The sequence below is a fragment of the Podarcis bocagei genome (assembly GCF_964188305.1).
Source record: "Podarcis bocagei genome assembly, chromosome: 3".
Classification (NCBI taxonomy): domain Eukaryota; kingdom Metazoa; phylum Chordata; class Lepidosauria; order Squamata; family Lacertidae; genus Podarcis; species Podarcis bocagei.
This window is the reverse complement of record NC_138127.1, coordinates 17,456,332-17,466,037: the sequence shown is the minus strand read 5'-3', so window position 1 is coordinate 17,466,037 and position 9,706 is coordinate 17,456,332. Positions and strand designations below refer to the sequence as shown.

General features: G+C 44.5%; 1 long non-coding RNA gene across 1 annotated transcript; it reads left to right on the top strand.

The window, feature by feature from the left end:
- Positions 1-1,778: 1,778 nt before the first annotated feature.
- On the top strand, positions 1,779-7,296 carry LOC308583336. Its single transcript, XR_014006166.1, has 2 exons — positions 1,779-2,271; positions 5,787-7,296. It is a non-coding gene; the product is annotated as an uncharacterized lncRNA (long non-coding RNA).
- The last annotated feature ends 2,410 nt before the right edge of the window (positions 7,297-9,706 follow it).

Genomic DNA, 9,706 nt, shown 5'->3' with positions numbered 1-9,706 from the left:
CTTACTAGCTCACCAATGCAATCCGAAAGCAAACACAGCTTTTCTTATGTTTGTTGAGCATTAAGTTGTTCAAAAGAAGATGCTCAGCCATTTCATGCATGTTTTAGATTGCTAACATCTTACCCCCTCTGGCTGCATAAATGCCATACATTTAAAGCACATTCCCTTGCCTGAACACTGAAATAATCCTGGGAACTGTAGTTTGTTCCTTAGCAAACTATAATTCATGGTACCCTCAAACTACATTTCCCAGGATCCTTGGGGGAGGGGATACGTTTAAAGCACATTCCCTTGTCTGTACACCGAAATAATCATGGGAACTGTAGTTTACTCCTCACTGAACTATAATTCACAGTATCCTTAACAAACCACATTTCCCAGGATTCTTGGGGTAGTGGTGGCTTTAAATGTATGGTGTGTACACAGGTTTTGTCTTCTTTTTTAAGGTTCTGAGATTCTGTCACAGTAAATTGTAAGGCCAGTAAACAGAATTAGGAAGCGATGAGGCACCTGAAGGTATGCAGTTCCAAGGAGATGGGATTCTCTGCCTCTCTAGCTTGTTTGAGTGTGACAACACAAGCTTCGAGTAAGTGGTCGTTCAGATGCCACTGGGCTCCAGCCCCCATCACCCCCAGCAAGCATGGCAAATGAGCAAGGATGATGGGAGTTGTAGCCCAACTATGTCTGAAGGCCCACTGTTTAGCCACCCCTGGTTTAGGGGTATCACTGCAGGCATCTTTTAAAAAAAACAAAAACTATACCAAATATCCCCCTTCCTTCAGTTATCAGAAGCTTTTCTGATTACAGAATTATCTGCCTAGCAACCCATTCTATTTTCAGAGCAAAGCCATGAGGTTTCCCGCCTCCCAGAAAAGATGGATCTTATTCATCCTTTTGTTCTCCAGTTATCAGTTTTCCTTAAAGCAGCTTGATAATAGCAGCACTTTGCAAAGTAGTGATCCACCTCAGCTCTTGCACTGGGCAGCGAGACCCTCGTACACAAGACGGTGCAATTCACGGATGTATAAGGACCTTTCTCATTTACTGTAGCATTCATTTTAAACACACACCCCACCCCAAATAATAATAAATCCATGTTTTTCTGCTTAGGGTGAAATTGTCTGTTGAACATGATTTATAGAAGGCCAGTGTGGGCGAAGAGAGAGATTTTTGGCTTTTGACCTGGGTGTAAATTGCAGCTCAACCACAGGCTCCCTTGGTGGTCTTGATCTCTCTAGTCACCTTCTTGGCCAATTCTGTTGGCTACTTTGTCTCCCACCAAGTTACTTTCCACAAGCGGTTTGTTTGTTTTTTGCACAGGGTAATGGAGAAGTCTACTTGCTACCTGCTTCCCAGGAAAAGGCTCTCTTTATGCATAGCAGTTGGAAGTCCATCACAACACATTGATAGGGGAGTTGTATATGCAGAGAACAGCTTCACTAGTTGAATTTTAGCCTGCCATGCAACCACTAAGGTTTCCTTGCCAAATATCTGAAAAACAAGTTCACATGTGTATTAGCTCGCCTATGTTGCTCCTGAAGTTCATCTTTCAATTTGCACCTTGCATGTGAAGATTAAAAAAAAATGTTTTATGCATAAAACAGTTCCGCAGACAGTGGTGAATCATTTGATGGGCTCCATTAAAGTTAATTTGCATGAAGTGTTCTTGGGGTTGTTGTAAACAAAAAAATCTGCCCTTTTCCCCTCATGGGGTATTCAAGAGCACATATAGAGTCCTTAAGTAGGTTCCTTATTGGTAGGAGAAAATAACAGAGTCCAACCAGAGAATATTGAGAAGCAAAGCAGCTAGTAAGCCTGATCTTTATTGATCTGTTGCAACAGGGTCCTCACCACACGCAGGAGGGAGGAGGAACCCCGAACAATGGTGTAAAAGCCCTTATATAGACTTTTGAAATTGCCACCCTGTAGATCATGACCACCCCCAGAAACATCATACATACATCACAGAAGGGGTGTAGTTCAAGACACCCCCCCAGAAACATCATACATACATCACAGAAAGGGAGGTCTACAGCAGAAATCTGAGTGCTTTGTTTATCTCCTGTCTGCCAGGTTACCTGTTTAATGGTCACTTGATTGGATTGCCTGGGGAGCCTGGCCAGTCTTTTGTAATGATAAATACTTAGTTCCTGAGCCAGGTCACAGGCTCACACCCTATTCATATCTTAAATATGCCCTTAAGACAGGATTTGTGAAGGAAAAAGACAATGGGGAGGTTTCCCACTTTGACCTTGCAGAGAAATAATTGAGGTAAGTTTGTTCAGGCCTTTTTTCCTGTGGGGTTTTCAGACATATGGTTTATATATTTATGTACATGTTTGCTTGGTATATTTATGAACATTTATTACATATCTAAGACCTTAAAATTCTTATCACAGGGTTTTAGAAGACATCTGAAGGCAACCCTGTATAGGGAATTTTTAAATGTTTAAGTGTCTTGCTGTGTTTTTATATTTTCTTGGAAGATGCCCAGAGTGGCTGGGGCAACCCAGTCAGACAGGTAGGATACAAATAATAAAATATTTTTTCATACCCTCTGTTACGGAATGGAAGGGGGGGGCTCCTTTCCCCCTTCCTTCTAAGAACATCCGAGGCCCCGCTTATTCCTATGGCCCCGCTTTAGCCAAGGACCTCCTGTTACAATGTATCCATTCTGTTTCTGCTTTTGCCCTATAGTACAGAATTGGTTTGAAATCATTGAAATCTTTAGAAATTGATATAAAATCAACCGTAACTCCGATTTCTTCGCTCTCAGTGTCATTCAACTCAGTTCCCCGTGGACTCCATGATGCTATCCCTACTTCCATAATCCCCGAAGCGGCAGGTCACGTACGCAAGAACTTCTTAATTCGCCAAACCTTCCCTCTAGGCAATATTAGGTGGCAGACGATGCTTATCTCTGACCCATTGTCTTGCCACCACCGGTACTCAATAAATGTGTATCTATGTATATTTCCCGCTCTGCATATCCCCCCTCCCTCATCCGAAAATGCTAATTAATGTAATCCCACCTTTTCATAATGTATTCATGACGTGTAAAGTATATTCATGATGTAACTTGTGAAACCCAACCTTCCCATAATGTATTCGTGACGTTTCATGCACTGTATTCTGGGATATGGAGGGAAATTTCAAAAGTTCATGTCACCCCTTTCTCTGGGTTCAATCTCGCCTTGAACCTGTTGCGCAATAAACTTGGATCTTCTGCAGTTTGCTCCTGCGTCCGGCTGAGCTCATTTTCTTCCGCAGGGACCCACGGACTTAGTCCGATGAGCTGGGTGGCAGAGTAACCCCGCACCCAGATTTTTCCGTAACAGTTTAGCTCAGTCGGTAGAGCATGAGACTCTTAATCTCAGGGTCGTGGGTTCGAGCCCCACGTTGGGCGCCAACTGTTACGGAAAAATCTGGGTGCGGGGTTACTCTGCCACCCAGCTCATCGGACTAAGTCCGTGGGTCCCTGCGGAAGAAAATGAGCTCAGCCGGACGCAGGAGCAAACTGCAGAAGATCCAAGTTTATTGCGCAACAGGTTCAAGGCGAGATTGAACCCAGAGAAAGGGGTGACATGAACTTTTGAAATTTCCCTCCATATCCCAGAATACAGTGCATGAAACGTCACGAATACATTATGGGAAGGTTGGGTTTCACAAGTTACATCATGAATATACTTTACACGTCATGAATACATTATGAAAAGGTGGGATTACATTAATTAGCATTTTCGGATGAGGGAGGGGGGATATGCAGAGCGGGAAATATACATAGATACACATTTATTGAGTACCGGTGGTGGCAAGACAATGGGTCAGAGATAAGCATCGTCTGCCACCTAATATTGCCTAGAGGGAAGGTTTGGCGAATTAAGAAGTTCTTGCGTACGTGACCTGCCGCTTCGGGGATTATGGAAGTAGGGATAGCATCATGGAGTCCACGGGGAACTGAGTTGAATGACACTGAGAGCGAAGAAATCGGAGTTACGGTTGATTTTATATCAATTTCTAAAGATTTCAATGATTTCAAACCAATTCTGTACTATAGGGCAAAAGCAGAAACAGAATGGATACATTGTAACAGGAGGTCCTTGGCTAAAGCGGGGCCATAGGAATAAGCGGGGCCTCGGATGTTCTTAGAAGGAAGGGGGAAAGGAGCCCCCCCCCTTCCATTCCGTAACACCTCCAACATCTATCCAGCGAAAATATGGCCATCCCATTCTATAATGATAATTTTACAATTTATACCCCACACATCTTACCAGGTTGCCCCAGCCACTCTGGGCAGTTTCCAACATATATAATAACATAAAACCTTTTTAAAAACTTCCCTATACAGAATTGCCTTCAGATAACCTACATAGGGACATCCTAAGGAAAAGCGGGACATTCCAGGATCAAATCAGAAACTGGAGCAGCTTCTCTAAATCAGGGATGTTGTTGGAAAATAGGGACACTTGGATGTTCAGATAAAAACTGGTCTGTCACAATCACAACAGATGATTTGTGAAAACAAACAAACCAGAGGGCAATTTGAGGGAAAAGCCGGGCTGCTCCTCTTCCCATTTAGCTTTGACAGACTGATATCATTAGGTCAGGAGGGAAGTGGAGCTCACTCTGGGCACCTTTTTAAGAACAACAAGCTAAGAAAATGTTTTATGACCTAGATTAGCAAAACCTTGCCTGAATTCTAACCTGAGGTGTCAAGAGGAACCCTCTTCATGTCAGCTAAATTGACTGTTTATGGATCTCGGCCAGGAAAGCTTGACGGAAGCAATGTCAGGAATGCTGGAGAGGTCAGCTGTGTGACTAGCGAGCTGACATTTCCTGAAGATGTGAGGCATAATCTGAGAGCTATGTTAACAGTTAAATATTTGTTAGAGGTGGACAGAAAATGATCAGAGAGAGGATTCCCCTCTTTATTTTTCACCTCCCATTGTTGTTTAGCAGTGAGGCATTATCTTAAATAAAAACACACACACCCCCAAACCTCAGCAAAGAACGAGGATGGAATGCTATTGTGCTTCTTTTGCAAATTCATGGTTTTGTGCAATCTTTGCCAGTGCTTAGGAAGCTGTCTTATACCAAACCACAGGCTAGGTCTATGTAGCTCAGTATTATCTCCCCCCTCCCAATTTTTTTTTATTTTTTATTTTGACAAAGGACTAATCATAAATAAATAAAAATAAAAATGTGCACCCCATCACCAAGACCATTCCATTGTAACTACCCAGCCTCCCAAAACTACAACACCTCTTATGGTTGTTTGACCCCTTTCTGTTTTAACAATACAACCTCTACAAACACCTTCCATATCTCCTCAAAACCATTTCTCCTGCATATTCCCCATCTTACCTTAATGACACATGTTAATTTACCATTAATAGCTATATCCCACACCACTTTACACCATTCTGCCATTTTATATTCTGCTTGCCCCTTCCACTTCCTAGCTGTCATAATTCGTGCAGCTTTCAATAAATTTGTGAGTGAGTCCCTCATAGCCTGCGAAACTTCCACCCCATCATATATTGATAATAATGCTACCTCTGGACTTTCGGTCAGCTTTAACCCAGTGATTTCTGTTATCTCCTTAAACACCCTTTGCCATAAAAATTGTACAGATTTACACCCCCACCGCATGTGAGCATAATTCCCATTTTCCTGGCATCCCCTCCAATATAACACCGAATATTCCTAGTTTATTTGTTTTAATCTGACTGGTGTTAAATACCATCTCCAAGCTAATTTATAAAAATTTTCTTTTATTCTTATAGACTCAGTATTATCTATAACAGGGGTTGCCAACTTTTAGATTGAAGACTTCTTCTCAGCCAAGAAGCAGTGGTATGGGGGCATCCACTTGAACACACCTTCTTGGGAGCCAGTGTGGTGTAGTGGTTAAGAGTGGTAGACTTATAATCTGGTGAACCGGGTTTGCTTCCCCGCTCCTCCACATGCAGCTGCTGGGTGACCTCGGGCTAGTTACACTTCTCTGAAGTCTCTCAGCCTCACTTACCTCACAGAGTGTTTGTTGTGGGGGAGGAAGGGAAAGGAGAATGTTAGCTGCTTTGAGACTCCTTAGGGTAGTGATAAAGTGGGATATCAAATCCAAACTCTTCCTTCAGGAAAGGCACCTTCTGTACCACATGATGACATCAGTGGCTTGGACCACCCATTACTCCCAGCGAGTGGCTTGGGTTGGTTCACCAGCTATGTCCAGTCCAGGACAGGAATAGCCTTCCCACAGCAGCCCACACACTAGTAACTTCACACCTGGAGTACTGTAATGCATTGCATGTGGGGCTATTCTTGTGCCTGATTTGGAAGCTACAACAAGTGCCAGCCACCCCCCCTCCCATGTTTTGGAGTTGCGGGGGGGGGCACTGGAGGGATCTTTGCACCACAGCGCTGGATATGCTTGAGCTATAGCGTGCAGAACTCAGTAGTGTGTGAGGCCAAACAAACAGAAGAGTCTCTGATATAGGCTTGGCAGAGTCGGCATGCAATGTTAAGTCTGTTCCAAGGGTTGGGCAAACAACAGTCCACATAGTCAGACCATCCAGCGGTCAGGGAATCCGATGATCATGAAGCCAAAGGTCCAGATGGCGAGCAGGAAGCAACAAGGTAGAACCGGGCACCCCTGGCGTTGTTTCCAGCATCTGACTGCTGCTGGGAGCTCTGCTTAAGGCGGCTGAAGCCAGCTGGTTCTTATCAGTGCCTTCTCCTCTGTGTCCTTGAAGCTGACTAGCTGCAGGTGGAGGTCATTTCACCTTCATGCTGCTGTTCTCCTGGTCCATGACAGGGGAATGTGTATGGCCTAGAGCAGTGATGGCCAAACTTGGCCCTCCAGCTGTTTTGGGACTACAACTCCCATCTTCCCTAGCTAACAGGACCAGTGGTCAGGGATGATGGGAATTGTAGTCCCAAAACAGCTGGAGGGCCAGGTTTGGCCATCACTGGCCTAGAGGGTGTCCCAAGGTCCAGCCTTCTGGTCTGAGGTTCCTCGCCTTCCCCACGTTTCACATGCAATCCCAAGAGAATATTTCCCACCTTGATCACTGAGATCCTCTCACAGGGCACTTCTGGTAGTTCCCGCAACCCCTGAGGTTCAGCTGGCCTTCACTAGGGACTGAGCTTTTCTTGTGGCAGGCCATGCCCTCTGGAACTATGCTTTAAAACTATGCTGAAAAGGGGCAGCGGTGATGTTTCAGCTACTAAATCTGGAGCTCATGGTCCATTTCAAGCAGCAAGCATGTCAGTGACCGATTTGACAGAAAAGCTGGTACAAAATGAACAGCTGGTAGCACGACTCAAAGAACTTGTCAGGGAAAAGGATAATGAGTTATGCCTTAAAGAACAACAATTAAAGAAAGAAAAAGAAGCAACTGAAAACCAAGATTTCCAAATTAAAGCTGCAAAACAAAGCCAAATTAATATCCTTAACAACACAGTTAGAGGAACTCAAAAAGCAATTATCAGGAGATGAAATCCAAGAAGGAATATCTAAGCAAAAGAGAGCTGGAAGTCGTGGAAAAATATTGGTACTTAAAAAGAAAGTTTAGGAACTAGAAAAACAGAATGCCCCCCAAAATGAAGAGCTACAGAAAAGGATTGGTGGTGATGGGGAGTTGCTTACTGTCTCACTCTCTCGACAAGAAACAGCCTGTTTCAAAAAGGATCTAGACTAGGGGTAGCCAACCTTTTCATACCTACTGCCCACTAATATATCTTTCTTGATGGTAACATTTCCTTACTGCCCACCATTGCTCAATGGAAGGAGGATCCAGCTTATGCCGCCCACCCAGAATCCTGAAATGCCCGCTAGTGAGCGGTAGGGACCAGGTTGACAACCCCTGATCTAAACAGGCAACCGTCTCTCTCTGAGTAATCCAACGGTCTCGGACTCCTCTTCAACAGTCCTGCCTCCCTAGAGTTCCAGAACCCAAAGTGGGCGGGGCCTGTGACAGAAAGCTTCTGTTCGCTAACCTTGGTCTCTCTGTCTCAGAGGATGCCGGGAAGTGCACTCACCTGAGGGAAGGAAGAGAGTCAGGCAGGGAGTGACGCGCTCATCGCCCCCTTGGTGAGACCCGAGTGGCAGGTGCCTAAGGGGTGCAGGTCGGACATTTTGTGTATACAGTGGTGCCCCGCAAGACGAACGCCTCGCGAGACGAAAAACTCGCAAGACGAAAGGTTTTTTTCGTTTTCGAGTTGCTTCGCAAGACAAATTTCCCTATGGGCTTGCTTCGCAAAACGAAGCTTGCCCCCGCACCCCGGACCTCTTTTGAAGCAAGGGGTGGCAGGGAGAAGATCGCTTCTCCCCGTTGCCAGCCCTGCAATCTCCGGGGACAGAGGGGAAGGCGCGTGCGCGCCTTCCCCTCTGTCCCCGGACCCCTTTTGAACCAAGGGGCGGCAACGGGGAGAAGCGATTCTCCCCGCTGCCCCTTCCCTTGCTTTAAAACAGGTCCGGGGACAGAGGGGAAGGCCCGCGGCGCTTCCCCTCTGTCCCCGGACAGTCTCCATAGGAACGCATTGATTGATTTTCAATGCATTCCTATGGGAAACCGTGCTTCGCAAGACGAAAAACTCGCAAGAAGAAAAAACTTGCGGAACGAATTAATTTCGTCTTGCGAGGCACCACTGTACATTGCTTCTCTTTCCTGGAAATGCTCACTCTCTTTAATCTGAATGCTTTCAAGGTTTTCATTTTGTTCCAGGAGGTGGCTGCATCTTTGTTCTTGGTCTTCGACTTTCTTGATAAGGTTCTGAATCAGAAATTTCATACTCTGCAAGGAAGCCTCCTTTGAGGACTGACCTGCCGGGAACCTGAGGGCCCTGCCCTGCTTCTCTCCACCTGGCTTGGGGGGGGGGGCTGACAGGCTCCATAAAAGACTGCTGCTGCTGCCACTAGGCAGAGAGGGCTCCGATTTTTATTTTTTTAATTGCTTTTATTTATGTAATTTTAAATTGTAATTGATATTAGTTAAGTAATTAATATTCTTAGTTTTAGATCTCATGATTTATGTGGAAATTGTTTTCCATTTGGTTGCGTACTTTTTGATGTGTTTTATTTATTGCTTATGACTTTTGTTATGTTGGTAATTATGTAAATCTTGCCATGTTGTAAGCCACCTTGAGCACTGTTTTAACTATGGAAAGGCGGCATACAAATAAAATGATGATGATGATGATGATGATGATGATGATGGAACTCCCTGCCAGTAGAGGTTCAGCAGGAACCATCCCTGCCTTTTTTCAGACGTCTCTTTAGAAACGGTACTTTTTAGACAGGCCTTCGCAATATGATTCCCCCCCTGCCATTTAGCCAACACGCATCTATTGCTGTTTTACTGATGTTTTAAAATCAGGATTTGCAGATACCTGTTGATGAGTATTTATTCTGTAAGCCACCTCGATATATGTTATGAGGGTCATAAATATTCAAACAAATAAATAAATTATAGATGAACGCTGCATGGCAGACTTTAAATAATCATGGCTGAAGAGGAGTGATGGTGGGCTTGGGAGGGGTAAGAAAAACAACAACAACAACAACAACATTTGTCCAAGAAAGGGAGGCTATAAAGATGAGACTAAAAGAACCTCATTGCTAAATGGACCTCTCTCTCTCTCTCTCTCTCTCTCTCTCTCTTTTTTTTTTTTTTTTTTTGCTGTTTGTAGCGTGCTTGTGTTTAGT